Below are 14,688 nucleotides of genomic sequence, written 5' to 3'. Positions count from 1 at the left end.
GGAACCTCTCTCTGTCAAACTCTAGATTCCATCTTGCCCGCAGTTATTGAGGCTTGAGCCTTGCAACTTCCCCCTGCTGAAATGAATTTCTCCCATTCTCTTTTCCAAACCCTCATCTCTTGAGCTACTGGCTTCCCTTATGATGAGTTTATCCGAGTTTGTTCAGCAACAGTGTTGGTAAACCCAGCCAGCAATTATGCTTTCGGTTTGTCCAGTCCCCTCGGGATTTGGGGGGATGGAGCAGTTGGTCCCGAAGCATGCCAGGGCTCACCTGTTCATTTCTTTTCTTTTTTTTTTTCACCTGTTCATTTCTTTTTTTTTTTAAAGATTTTATTTATTTATTTGAGAGAGAATGAGAGATAGAGAGCACGAGAGGGAAGAGGGTCAGAGGGTCAGAGGGAGAAGCAGACTCCCTGCTGAGCAGGGAGCCCCGTGTGGGACTCGATCCCGGGACTCCAGGATCATGACCTGAGCCGAAGGCAGTCGCTTAACCAACTGAGCCACCCAGGCGCCCCATCACCTGTTCATTTCTTGAGTTAGCAGCTATGATAGATTGGTAACAATACAACTTGATTAAGTTTTCCTTGTTAACTATGTCCCTCACCCAATCTTCTGTGGGATTTTGTTTGTTTGCTTGCTTTTAAGATTTTATTTATTTGAGAGAGAGCAGAGCAAGAGAGAGAGCACAAGCAGGGGTGAGGGGCAGAGGGAGAGGAACAAGCATACTCCCTGCTGAGCAGGGAGCCTGATATGAGCCTCGATCCCAAAACCCCAGGATCATGACCTGAGCAGAAGGAAGATGCTAACCAACTGAGCCACCCAGCAGCACCCCTCACCCAATCTTCTTTGTGAATAGAAACAGTGCCTTCAGTATGTTTGCTTTCCCAGAACAGTGCATCAGTATAACATGATGAGTTTTTTAAAACACAAGTCCCCAGGAAAATCCCAGATTTTTTTTAAAGATTTTATGTATTTACTTGACAGAGAGAGAGAGAGCACAAGTAGGCAGAGAGGCAGGCAGAAGGAGAGGGAGAAGCAGGCTCTCCGCCAAGCAGGGAGCCTGATGTGGGGCTCCATCCCAGGACCCCGGGATCATGACCTCAGCCGAAGGCAGCCGCTTAACCAACTGAGCCACCCAGGTGCCCCCAAATCCCAGGTCTTTATCAGAAACTCCAATAAGTGAGACACAAGAATCTGTTTGGTTTTTTCTAAGTTCGCTCCATGCCCAACATGGGGCTTGAACTCATGACTTTGAAAGCAAGAGTTGCATGTTCTACTGACTGAGCCAGCCAGGCACCCCAAGAATCTGTAATCTTAACAATCCCTCAGGAGTTTTTTCTGTGAGGCCTGCCAGAGGAAGCTGGAAAGGTGGGTGGGGGATGAGACCAAGCCTTCAGGTAAAGATTTTTGTCTTTATTCAAAAGCAATTGCCTTTCCAGCAGTTTCCACCTCCCCATGAGAACATGCCCCACAAAAAGGACCTCCTCCACCCGCCCCGTAAGGGGAAGCACACGAGGAAGCGCCAGGTACAGAGCCCCAGCTCCTACTTCTCGGACATGACTGGCCAGGTTGCTACAAAATCACCACAGTCTTCAGCCAAGCACCAACGGTAGTTTGGCCTGGGGGCTGCTCCACCGTCCTCAACCAGCCTACAAGAAGAAAAGCAAGGCTATTGCAATAAACAGACTTTGGATCCAAAAATAAATAAATGAGTGAATGAATAAATAAATAATAAAAGCAATTGAAGCAATTAAAGGCATTTAAGACAAGGAAAAAAATTGTTAGGATTCAATTCTCTTTTAATTTTTTTTTTTAAGATTTATTTATTTGACAGAGAGAGACACAGCGAGGGAGGGAACACAGGCAGGGGGAGTGAGAGAGGGAGAAGCAGGTTTCCCGCGGCGCGGGGAGCCTGATGCGGGGCTCGATCCCAGGACCCTGGGACCATGACCTGAGCTGAAGGCAGACGCTTAACGGGCTGAGCCACCCAGGTGCCCAGGATTCAAATTTTTAAAAGATTACCCCAAGGGAGGGTAAAGAGAATTTCTGTTTCCACATTCTTACTGCTTCTCTAGGCATTTCCAACTAGCTTGCACAGCTTTTGTAATTTAAAAAATAATAAAATTAGCGGTGGATATGTTTATTATCTTGGTTGCGGTAATAGTTTCACAGGTATACACATAGGTCAAAATTTATTTACCTGTACACAATTGTTTTTTCTCAGCCTCCAAACCCTTTATTTGCCCCGAACCCCGGTGGAGGTCTCCGGTGGGGCAGAGCAGGCCCAATAGTGCGGTGCGGCACGGTCTGGTGCGTTCGGGTCGGGGCCCTCAGGCCAAAGTGGAGCCGTGCCCGCCCACGCTGACCACGTTGGTGTCTCAGGAGTTGGTGAGGATCCTATCCAGGCTGCGGTGCCCGCGACCGCCCAGGAGGCCGCACGGCAGCTTGAGGAGCCGTTCTGCGCACAGATCTTGCCCATGCGGAGCAGACTGCGGAGCGCGCTTCTCCCTCCAGCCCTGAAGGCCATGAGCTGGCCAGGGACCCACGATGTCCCGGGCCGGCTTGTCTGTGGCCTGCACCAGCTGCGAAGTCACTTTGGAAAGGAGCCCGGCCGGCACGGAGGTGCTGGAAACATTGGTGTTCATCACCAGCACTGGCATGCTGGCGGAGGCGCAGAGGGGCTGGTGCACAGGAGCCCACCATGCGGGTGGGCTGCAGCCCCGGAACCTGAGCTAGTGACCGCCACCGGTGCCACTTGAACTTGTACACTTTAAATATATACAGCAGAGGGGGGTCTGGGTGGCTCAGTCCATTAAGCATCGTCTTCAGCTCAGGTCATGATCCCGAGGTCCTCAGATCAGCCCCTTGCGGGGGGGGGGGGGGGGCGGGTTCCTGCTCAGCCGGGAGTCTGCTTCTCCCTCTCTCAAAAAAACCAAAATCTTTAATATAAATCAATCAATCAATCCAGAATATTGTATTTTTTTTTAAAGATTTTGTTTATTTATTTGACAGAGAGAGAGAGACGGTGAGAGAGGGAACAGAGGCAGGGGGAGTGGGAGAGGGAGAAGCAGGCTTCCCGCAGAGCCGGGAGCCCGATGCAGGGCTCAAACACAGGACCCTGGGACCATGACTTGAGCCGCAGGCAGACGCTTAATGACTGAGCCACCCAGACGCCCCTATTGTATTATTTTAAAAGTAAGTCACTTTGACCCAGACAAAGGTAAGGATAGGAAAACAAATTAGCAACTACTGAAATAGTTTACTTGCATAACAGATGAGGGTGAATTGAATTATGATGGTTGCAACTGGAATGGAGAGATATAAAGATTTGGTGATTGATTGGATATGGAGGGTGTTTGGGGATAAAGGAGAGACAAGGATCTAGGGGATTTTCCAGATTTCTGGCTTGAACAAGCTGGGTAGAGCAGGTTGCGTTCCCTGGAGAATAGACAGAAATTAGTAGGCAGAATTTTAACTAGACTGCTTTGGGGATCAGTACCAATCGAAGAGAGAGAAGGAAGTAGAATTAGACAGACTGAGAAGCTGATCTACATACAGTCCCAAGGAAGTCTCAACATATCCTATGTGGAGTTCTGGAACTGAGATGTCCCTTCAGAATTGTTCCTCAGATAAGATGAAAATGAGAGAGCCAGACCGCTACACCCTCACACCAATCAGACATCAGAAGGTGGGTGCCTCTGGAAGGAGGAGGAACCTTGCGCAAGGCAGCTCTCTTTAGAAGAGGCAATCCCCAAAGAGGGCTCATATCTGAGGGCAGCCAGCACTCCCAGGAGCAGGTAAAATAAGTCATTCTTTTCTGAAGGGAGGTCTGGGCAGCATAGTTCAGGGTCCTCCACAGCTGATAGCCCTCTCCCTGGGACACAGGACACTTATTTCTCAGATTGCTAACACCTTTACAGATTATGAAGGCACCAGCTGCAAATACTATACTAGATTGTTAATAAAATTCTGAATTTGATGCATACAAAGGGGTTTTAGAGGGCTTGCCTTCTAAAATCACACCATTGGGAGAATAATTCCCCAATTTCTTAAGATGATAATGATGAGGTTTCTATGGAAATAAAAACAACCTGAGGAAATGGCCTCTGCCTTACCTTCCTTCCTCCATACTGCTGGAATCAAACCCTTCTATGAGTAGTCCTTGGGTTACCATTACAGCCTTCTAAAACAGATGCTCCTGGGCCCAGGTAAATCATTCTCTACATTTTAGCTAAATAAATGTTTCAACCATTAGCCATTTGGATCCCCAGCAACTAGCACAGTACCTGCTACACCCTACATGCTGAATTAATCATTGTTGGGGGTAGGGCGCGCCTGGGTAGCTCAGTCAGTTAAACAACCAACTCTTAATTTCAGCACAGTTCATGATCTCAGGGTCATGGAGGGTCATAGGATCCAGCCCCATTTCGGGCTCTGCACTTAGCAAGGAGCCTGCTTGAGATTTTCTCCTTCTCCCTCTGCTCCCCAACCCACTCACACTCTGTCTCTCTCTCTCTCTCTCTCTAAAATAAATAAAATCTTTAACAAAAATAATTATTGGGGGGGAAATGACTAAGGAATAATATACATTAAGCTGTATTTCATATGTGATGTCAATAAAGATCACAGATTTTACCTACATTACATAACATCCCAGTTTAAACCCATTCAAAAGCTCCTCTTGCCCCTGGGGTAAAATCCAAACTCATTAATCTTTGCATACTGGTTTCGGCTTACCTCTGCAAGTTTGCTTTTTTGCTCCTACTTCTTTTACTTTCTAAACAGAGCTGCTGAGATACTTCAAAATCCTCAAACATGCCATGTTCCCTTTGGCTTTGGGGGTCTTTCCATTTGATATTCCCTCTGTCTGGAACATTCTTCACCCTTCCCTATATGTAAGCCAACTGCCCCTCTCGTCCCAATAATTGTCCTACCACATGCTGCCATACTTTTCCCATCACAGACACACACTAACTCACTCATAACACACACATACACAAGCATGTAGCTAATTCCTGTAAAATGTTTGGGTTCATCTTCCCTGATCACTCTTCTCTGCAAATCTGGGTTGCTTGCTTTTCCTTTGGACTCCCATGGTACATTTTAATTGCCTTGTCAGAGTATTTACCACCTTTAGTCATAATTGCTTATAATTTTTTTTTTTTACCTTATTCCTCCCATCTCACTTGACTATAAGTTCTCTGAGAACAGGCGTTTAGAATGTCTTGCTCATTTTTATGCCCTCCGTGACTGGCACAATAGCTGATATAAGTTCTTAATGAGTATTTGTTGAAGGAAAAGAGTAAATCAAGCATAGCATACATTAAGTTAAATGTTCTATATTAAAAATAAAAGCAAATAATACAGATTTATAATATATGACATGATGCTTACAAATAGCAAATATGCAATTTGAGTAATACATTAAGAATTCCCATTCCATTTATTTTCTGTGATCCACTTGAAAAAGGTGAACTCCTCCCTGTCATTAGGTCACTTCTGTGACCTAATGAATTTCTATGCAGAGGCACCTGGCTGGCTCAGTACGTAGAGCATGTGAGTCTGGATCTCGGGGTTATGAGTTCATCACTTGCTCTATGACCTGGAGGTATGGTGGTGACTGATCTTGGAACCAAGATCCATGCCTCCACTTCCTTGTAGTCAGCAGAGGGTGACCAACTGTCCTATTTTGCCCCAGACTGAGAGGTTTCCGGTGCCATGGGACCTTCAGTACTAAAACCATGACAGTCTCATGAGTTGGTGTAGAGATTACTTAAAAATAAAATCTTAAAATTTCTCTGCAATGCTTACTTCTAAGATTTATGCCAATTCTTTAAAGCCAAATTGCTTCTTAGGTGATTTGAGAAAATTTTTTTCCTTTTTCTTTTTTTTAGTATTTTATTTATTTATTTGACAGAGAGAGAGCGAGCAAGCACAAGCAAGGGGAGCGGGAGGCAGAGGGAGAGGGAGAAGCAGGCTCCTTGCAGAGCAGGGAGCCCGATGTGGGGCTCGACCCCAGGACCCTGGGATCATGACCTGAGCTGAAGGCAGATGTTTAACTGACTGAGCCACTCAGGTGCCCCAGAAAATTTTTTTCTAATACAAGATGATAATAGTTATGATTTATTAACAGTGCTCTTCTTCCTACTGAAGCCATGAAACCCTCAGCTAGTACCATGTGCTGGCTGATCAGCTTAAAAGTCACACTGCTAGAGAAGATGCAACAGCTGCTCTTCATTAAAGACATTTTTCTCCACTGTTCCTGGAAAAAGCTTACCTTTTGCAAGTTTGGGTGCTGAATAAATAATAATAATAATCTTGAGACCAAAATTTTCTCTTATCCTTTGGCCTTAGGTAAAGCTCAAAATGCCACAGTAATAATTAGAATTTATATTTGCACGGTTCTATGTAAGCTTAAATGCTTTCCCATTATCTCATTTCATAACACTCATTAAAATTGGATAAATAATTAATGTATTGCTGAATTGTCAATTCAACTGGAATTTTAAGAACAGTGACTAAGGAATTAGCTCACTTTCTAAATCAGTAATCTAGTGTAGTGTTTTAAATTGTATCAGATAGACCAAATTACTAATGATCTATTACTTAATGATTTCAAGCAACAGGATTTCTTGCTTTTGTTATTGCTTTTTTACCAATGGATAGTATTTGTTCATGCTTATTTTTTTGTTGTTGTTGTTCTTAAAGAATCACTTGAAAGCACCTTCTGTCACTGAAAAGAGGGAGATTCCACCAGCGCAGGTCATGGGGTACAATGCTCTGTGGACAGAGAAAGAACCTGGTCTCATCAACAGCATCAGTCACCACCATACCTCCAGGTCATAGAGCAAGTGATGAAGAGATACAGACCTGGAACCAAAGGTCAGAGAGAGTGTACAGGTAAGTTTTCCAGGCAACCTGGAGATTGCAGAGTGGATGAAGGCATCAAATTTGTTTGAAGTTATACCTCAGTCCAAACAGCAACAAGCTCTACACCGATTGGCATTGTGAGTTCTCGAAGCAAGCCATTTAACGTCTTGGAACCTCAGTTTTATAATCTGTATCGCAGTTTGCCATGTAAAATGATGTGTGTGAAGGACTTAGCACCCTGCTGGCTCCCAGTAAGCATTTGATAATTGGCAGCTGGAACAGGATAGAAGGAGTTAATGCAGCAACGACAACTGGGTGAGCACCACAACAATGATGTGTCCAGTTGATGCCAGGGGGCTCTTGGGGACTAACTTCTTAGTTGTCTGCAGCTTGGCTAACCCCCAGGATTAAAAGAATCTTCTGTGGCATCAGACAAGGCTCTTTTCCTGTTAGTGGTTTCCAGCAAGGATATCTTCTCAGGGAGATAATAGGGACCCAAAGGAAAGTTGAATGTGGAAGTAGCTTGGAACCAAGATCCATGCCTCCACTTCCTTGTAGTCAGCAGAGGGTGACCAACTGTCCTATTTTGCCCCAGACTGAGAGGTTTCCGGCGCCATGGGACCTTCAGTACTAAAACCATGACAGTCTCATGCAAACTGGGACTGATCACCTACCCTAGCAGCATCTTCTCAAAGTTGGACAAGTGGCCTGGTTACATGTAGCCTAAAAGGTAGCACAATTTTATTAATCATTACAATGATTAAGACTTTCCAATTAAAAATTTCATATAGGTAATATTGAATATTGAAATGAAGAGAGGTTCATTTCACTGCAATTTACCCAGGCTGTTAAATACTTTGAGAAGCTTTTTCTCAATTTGTTCAGTCACTATCCCTTTTCTCTTTTCTTCCTATTAAGACTGTGCCCTATAAGGTTAACAGTGGCCCAATCCCTGGACTATTGTACTATGAATTCCCATGTGAAACAATCCTCAGAGACGCTCAGCAACTCAAAGAAATTCTGAAATAACTGTTTAAGTAAACCCAGCAGAAAGAATGGAGAATGCAAAGAAACAAACCTGAACTAGGCATGGGCTGCTGATACTTTGTAACACATGAAATTCTCTTTTCTATAGGAAGGCTGAAATTACAGAATTACTTACAATAGCCAAGATATGGAAGCAATCTAAGTGTTCACGGATAGATGAATGGATAAAGATGATGGGGGTGTGTGTATGTGTGTGCATGTGTATACATACATATATAAATAATGGAATACTACTTGGCCATAAGAAAGAAGAAAACCTTGCCATTCCCGATGACATGGATGGACCTAGGGGGCACTATGCTAAATGAAATAAGGCAGACACAGAAAGACAAATACCACATGTTTCACTTATATGTGGAATCAACAAAACAGACAACCAGAAACAGACTCATAAATAGAACAAACTGATGGTAGGGGGATGGGTAAAATACATGAAGGGGATTAAGAGGTATAAACTTCCTGTTATAAAATAAGTAAATCACAGGGATGAAAAGGACAGTATATGGAATATAGAAAATAATATTGTATTAACTTTATATGGTGACAAGGAGTAACTACACTTATCAAGGTGAGCATTTTGTAATGGATATAAATGCCGAATCACTTTGTTGTACACCTGAAACTAATATAATATTGTATGTGAACTACACTTCAGTTAAAAATAAAACAAATACTTAGTCCCAGTGCTAACAAAGAAATGTACTATCAACCTTCCTTCTCTTAATTACTATGGAACAATAAAAGATGAAATAAAAAATGAAACTGGGGTGGTTCCATTTATACATTGTATATACAATTGGTCAGGGAGGAAAAAAAAAGTGCCTTATACTTTGAGAAATGCTACAGGCAACAGCCAGTGTTACAATTTTAGAGGTAATTATTGAGCACTGTATATCCATCAGGAATATGTCAGATTTCTATTTTCTGGGCTAACAAGTTAAGATATCCCCTATTCAGTACCTTCAATTACCCCCTGGCTAGTTTCCTTTTTAACCTTTTCCGCTCTGCATTCCCTAGACCCACCCTCTTTCCCTTTGGTCTCTAGATTCTTGCCCTTTATCATTACTCACTTCCTGACTCTGGTGAAATTCCAGCCTAAGGCAAAGCCATGAACCTGGCAAGTCTGTGTTGTACCATTTTCTCCTATCTCCTATCTCTTCCCTCCCTGCTTCCCCATGCTCCCAAATATCGTTCTCTGTTCATCAACAATACTATACCGTCTTGACTTGGGTCCACTGCTCCAAGAATTTAGTTACTTAGCTTAGCTAAGAAAAATCTGGAGAAATTTTGGGTGGACAGGAAATCCCAGTTAACTGAGATTTCACTAACATAGGACTTGTGATAAACGAGTAACACTTTTAACCAGATTGTAGTTTTTATTCCATATAAGAAAGATTTGCTAAGCCAGTTCATAATAGACTGATAAGAACCAAGATATTTATTCCACTTTATATAATGCAATATTTTACATGTGACATATAAATGTATGTATGTAACCTCTTACATGTATGTAGTATGTAACCTCTTACAGCTTGACAAAGGTAATTTTTTTGAGGCCCTGGCAATATTTTTCTTTATTAGCAAAGTTCAATATCTGTTGAAGTTAAAAAAATTAGATTACATTTTCATACAGTATTTGGGTATTATGATTTTCATTACATCGGGCTTATAATGTTTCACAGTTTTACTAAATATGATTTGCTGGACTATTGGTGAAAAGAGACCAAAATTGTCCTGTGCACATAAACCTTTAAGAAACACTACTTACTACTGGTGCGCTTGATGGCTCAGTCGTTAAGCGTCTGCCTTTGGCTCAGGTCATGATCCCGGGATCCTGGGATCGAGTCCCCGCATCAGGCTCCCTGCTCCACAGGAGGCCTGCTTCTCCCCCTCCCACTCCCCCCGCCTTGTGTTCCCTCTCTCCCTGTGTCTCTCTCTGTCAAATAAATAAAATCTTAAAAAAAAAAAAAGAAACACTACTACTTGATGGACATTGGGGAGGGTAGGTACTATCGTGAGCGCTGTGAATTGTGTAAGACTGAGGAATCACAGACCTGTACCTCTGAAACAAATAATACAGTACATGTTAATAAAAAAATTTAAAAAAAGATACACTACTACTAATAAAGCATGATATGGCCATTGATTCTTTTATCTTTTACCTAATATCTCATAAATCTTCAGTGCCTCTAGGTTTATAGAATCAGTCCTAATGAGAAGGGTAGAAACTTAAAGCCAAATAAGGGGCGCCTGGGTGGCTCAGTCAGTTAAGCATCCGACTCTTGATTTTGGATCAGGTCATGGTCTCAGGGTTGTGAAATTGAGCTCCATGTCAGGCTTTGCACTCAGTGTAGAGCAAGCTTAAGATTCTCTCCCTCCCTCTCCCTTTGCCCCACCCCAACTCATGCGCATGTACACTCTCTCAAAACAAAACAAAACAAAAAACCATTAGCAAATAAGACTAGGCAATCACAAAGAAAATAGGTCATATTATTTGGAGTATCAATTTGTTTTCAGTAAGAAACAGTTTGCCTGATTGTATATCACCAATTGGCAATTTGATAATGTAACCCTAAAATTAATTTTTAGAAAAAGCAGAACTGGAAATTGAATGACAAGCTTTCATTCACTCTGTTATGAGAACATTTCCATTATGACAAATTTGCCTATGCTGAAGGGGTGTTAGGAGAGGTGCGAATAATACAAAACAAAGTAAATTTTAAAAGAATATTATTTGGCTCTGGACATTGGACCCATACCTAGAGATTTTCCCCAAGATATTGGAAATAAGAGAAATAAGACTGCTCTCTGAGAGCTAAACTTTAAGATTACACACAATGGATAAGACCAGAAGTAAGCAAAGTCACCTTTAAAACACAAACTGGCCTGACCTGACTGTAACTTGATTTTTATTGAAACAAGTTTGCTAAGAGGTTTGGGTAGCCATGGAAACAGAGAAAGGAGCATACAGGAGCACTTCAGTGCCCATCTGAGTGCTGTCAAGGAGAGAAGAAGCTCAAATCAATAGCATGGCAGGATGTCCCTACTGTACTGGAGATCAATGTAGAAAGTTGCAACCATTGGAAATTGAGTGTTTCCATCTTTGGGACAACATCATCCTGTCATGGAGAGAGATGAATCAAGAACAATCTATACACATAACCCTACTCGTTCTGAATCTGTGCTCAGCAAGCAGCCTTCAGTAGGTTTGTCTGTGTAGTAAATACACTGGCTTTGCAGTCTTGAGTCTTCAGGTATATAAACTGAAAATTAATAAATTAATATTCAGGTATATAAGTGGAAAATTAATAAATTAATATTCCAGTTATATATATCATTCTCATGATATATATTGGCTAATATAAATTCATCTGATTGCTGGAGGTGTTTTATGTTGCCAAAGAAAGGTACTTCTGAGGCTAAAACATTCTAGGCCAGATCCTAGAGGGTTGGGAAAAATTCACCAAGGTAAGGCTTCCCTGTCCTCTTGGGGACAGTCAGTAGGCCTTCCCCTGGCAATGACCCTATATCAGCCAAGCTTTTCCATTTCAAAAGACCACTGATACCAATGAGGGGGGGGGGGGTTGGTGTGTGCTTGTGAACTTACCTCTGTTTATTATTTTATTTATTCTAACATTGCTGCAGTGACAATCCTTGACCAGATTGGTGGGAAATACAGCTCAGACCAGGAGAGATGGCAGGGAATCCTTGAATTTAAAATATACCATATGTAATTCATAAAGTGGACACAAGTTTCCATCTACCACACATCTACCATATGCTCAAACTCAATATTATCATCATTACAGTCCCTTACTTATAGATACCCTCACTTCCCTACATTGTACTTGCCTGGTAAATCCCAGCATGGATGAATATATCTATATTCTCCATAGCTGTATCAAAATGCTGTACACTGCTGGAGAAATCGTATAAATAAACTGAATGACATATTTTACATCCAACATCACAAACATCAAAAGTGCTTTCAGCAGAGCATGCCAATCCTATTCTGTTCCTCACACTAGGCTTAATTTTTCACTTTTTTACTTTTGAATCTTCCCCTCAAACTCCCACAAGCCAAGCCCTCTCAGCAAATTTCCTTGCTCCCAACTTCACTGAGAAAACAGAAGCCATCAATGGGACTTCCCTTTTGTTTCCAACATCAAATCATCAATATTCCCTACGGCTGCACCTACTTTCTCTTTCAAAGGCAATTCCTCCATCGGTGCCCTGAATCCACACCTTCACACCTTCTCATGGACCTCCCTTCCTTAGGGTTCCCTCTCTCTTCTACATAATTGTTCCTCACCTCCTTCTGGATTATTCCCATCATCATACAAACATCATCTACTGTCTCCAATATTTAAAAATGTCTCTCTTTACTCCACATTCCTTCCAGCTACTTTGTTTTTCTGTCTTGGCAAAATTCAAATTCTGGAAATAACTTGACTATCCATAATCTCCACTTTCTCAACATCTATTTCCTTTCCAACTCACCATCATACGACTTTCTGACCTCGTTACTCCACCAAAACTTCTTGTAAAAGATACTAGTAACCTCCATGTTGCCAAACACAATGGACACTTTTGGCTCCTTCTTCATATGACTTGACCACTCAGCAGCATTTAACATATCTGAGTGCTCATGCCATCTTGTAATTCTCTCCTCTTTTGCCTTCTGTGACATCATCGTCTTCAGGCTTCCCAGTTCTCTGGCTTCTTTGTTCTTTGCTATGTTCTCCACTTCCACCTAATCTTTACATATTGTTGCTGTTAAGACTAGCCATTTTTTTCTTCTTTTCCTACTCTCTCCCTAAGTGATCTCATCTGCTTCCACCACTTTAAACACATGTCTATGGAATGTGTGTGTAGAAGTCTGAAACCCAAATCTATGAGACTCAAATCTCTCTCTCCAGCTCTAACTTCTCCTCTGAGCTCTAGACAGGTATGTCAACTGCATACGTGATCTACAGTTAGACATTACATGAACATCTCAAATTTAACATGTCCAAAATTTAATTTTCTGCAATTTTTCTTTTTAATATTGCTCCACCAACCAAATGATTGTCCTTCCCTCTTCCAACACCATAATCTCTATAAACGTTGCTGCCATTCACCCTGTTGCTCAAGCCATAAATCTGTTGTAATTGATTTTCTTCTTCTCCCACATTTAGAAGCCATCATGTCCCACAAGCAAGTGTATTTTGGCTCCAAAATATATGCCAAAACTGTCTCCTTCTCTCCATCTCCATGCCTCCATTTTAGTCCAGGCCACTATCATTCTTCACCATTGTAATTAGTTCATCACTGCCTAGCAGGGCGGCTGGTTTCCTTTCTTGCCTCCCCACAATCTATTTTTCACACTCTTCACTCCCAGTTATTTTTTTTTTAAAGATTTTATTTATTTATTCATGAGAGAGAGAGAGAGAGAGAGGCAGAGGGAGAAGCAGGCTCCCAAGGAGCAGGGAGCCCGATGCAGGACTTGATCCCAGAGTACATGACCTGAGCCCAAGGCAGACGCTTAAGCATCTGAGCCACCCAGGTGCCCCCCCTTTTTTTTTAAAGACTGAGCCATCCAGGAGCCCCTCTTCAATTATTTATTTGACACACAGAGAGACAGCAAAAGGAGGAACACAAGCAGGGGGAGTGGGAGAGGGAGAAGCAGGCTTCCCGTGGAGCAGGGAGCCCGATGTGGGGCTCCATCCCAGGATGCTGGGACCATGACCTGAGCTGAAGGCTGACGCCTAATGACTGAGCCACCCAGGCGCCCTACTCCCAGTAATCTTAAAATGTAAAACATCAGATCATGTGGTTCCTCATCTTAAAATCTTCCAAAAACTTTTCACCGCACCTAGATGACATTCTGAACTCCCTAATCTGGTTTCTAAGGCCCCTCTGAATCCAACCCTCATCTTTGCTTCTAGCATAATCTTGTGTCACTCTCTCTTTTAACTAAGTTCCAGGCATACTCCTCCCCTAGTTCCTACAACATTCCAATCTCTTTCCCACATCAGGGCATTTGCAACTGCAGTTCACTTGGTCCAGAGCACTTTCCAGCTACTCTTCGTATTATTACGTACTCTTATTATTATTTAGGTTCCAGTTTAAATGGACCCTTCTCAGAAAGGTACTCAGTGACCACATTTTTCTAAAGTAAATTCCTCCTGTTCTTCTCCCTGGTTATTTTTTATCTTGATATCCTGTTTGTTTCCTTCATTGCACATATCCAAACCTATTATTGGATCTGTATCACTAGACCAAGGTCTTAATTGTTCAGCACCTTTATATTCCCATTACCTAGCACAGACAGGAGACGTTCGGTACATATTTGGCGAGTAAATAACACAAATTTGAGAAGTAGTTGTTATTTTTTTATGGAAGAATAATTTTTGTAATTTTAAAAATATTTTAGGGGCACCTGGGTGGCTCAGTCGGTTAAGCATCTGCCTTTGGCTCAGGTCATGATCCCAGGGTCCTGGGATAGAGCCCCCAGTGGAGACCCGCCCCCAGCGGAGCCTCCCCCCAGTGGAGCTGTAGGGAGTAGAGCCCCTAGTAGAACCTGCTTCTCCCTTTCCCTCTGCCTGCTTCTCCCACTCCCCCTGCTTGTGCTCTCTCTCTCCCTCTCTCTGTCAAGTAAGTAAATAAATAAATAAATAAAATCTTTAAAAATAAATAAAACCTAAAGAATATGTAATTCTTTATGAAACCTAAACAAATACCATATATAGTTACACACACAGTATATACACTGTATGCACACATTTATCA

General features: G+C 42.3%; 1 long non-coding RNA gene across 1 annotated transcript; it reads right to left on the bottom strand.

Annotated features, from left to right (window-relative positions):
* Positions 1–10,824: 10,824 nt before the first annotated feature.
* LOC113932829 lies at positions 10,825–12,573 on the bottom strand. Its single transcript, XR_003523141.1, has 3 exons — positions 12,418–12,573; positions 11,525–11,624; positions 10,825–11,036 (listed from the first exon to the last, which is right to left on the bottom strand). It is a non-coding gene; the product is annotated as an uncharacterized LOC113932829 (long non-coding RNA).
* Positions 12,574–14,688: the final 2,115 nt, after the last annotated feature.

Source organism: Zalophus californianus, chromosome 10, assembly GCF_009762305.2.
Source record: "Zalophus californianus isolate mZalCal1 chromosome 10, mZalCal1.pri.v2, whole genome shotgun sequence".
In the NCBI taxonomy this organism is placed as follows: Eukaryota; Metazoa; Chordata; class Mammalia; order Carnivora; family Otariidae; genus Zalophus; species Zalophus californianus.
Note: the sequence above shows the minus strand (reverse complement) of the source record. Positions and strands in the feature narration are given on the sequence as shown.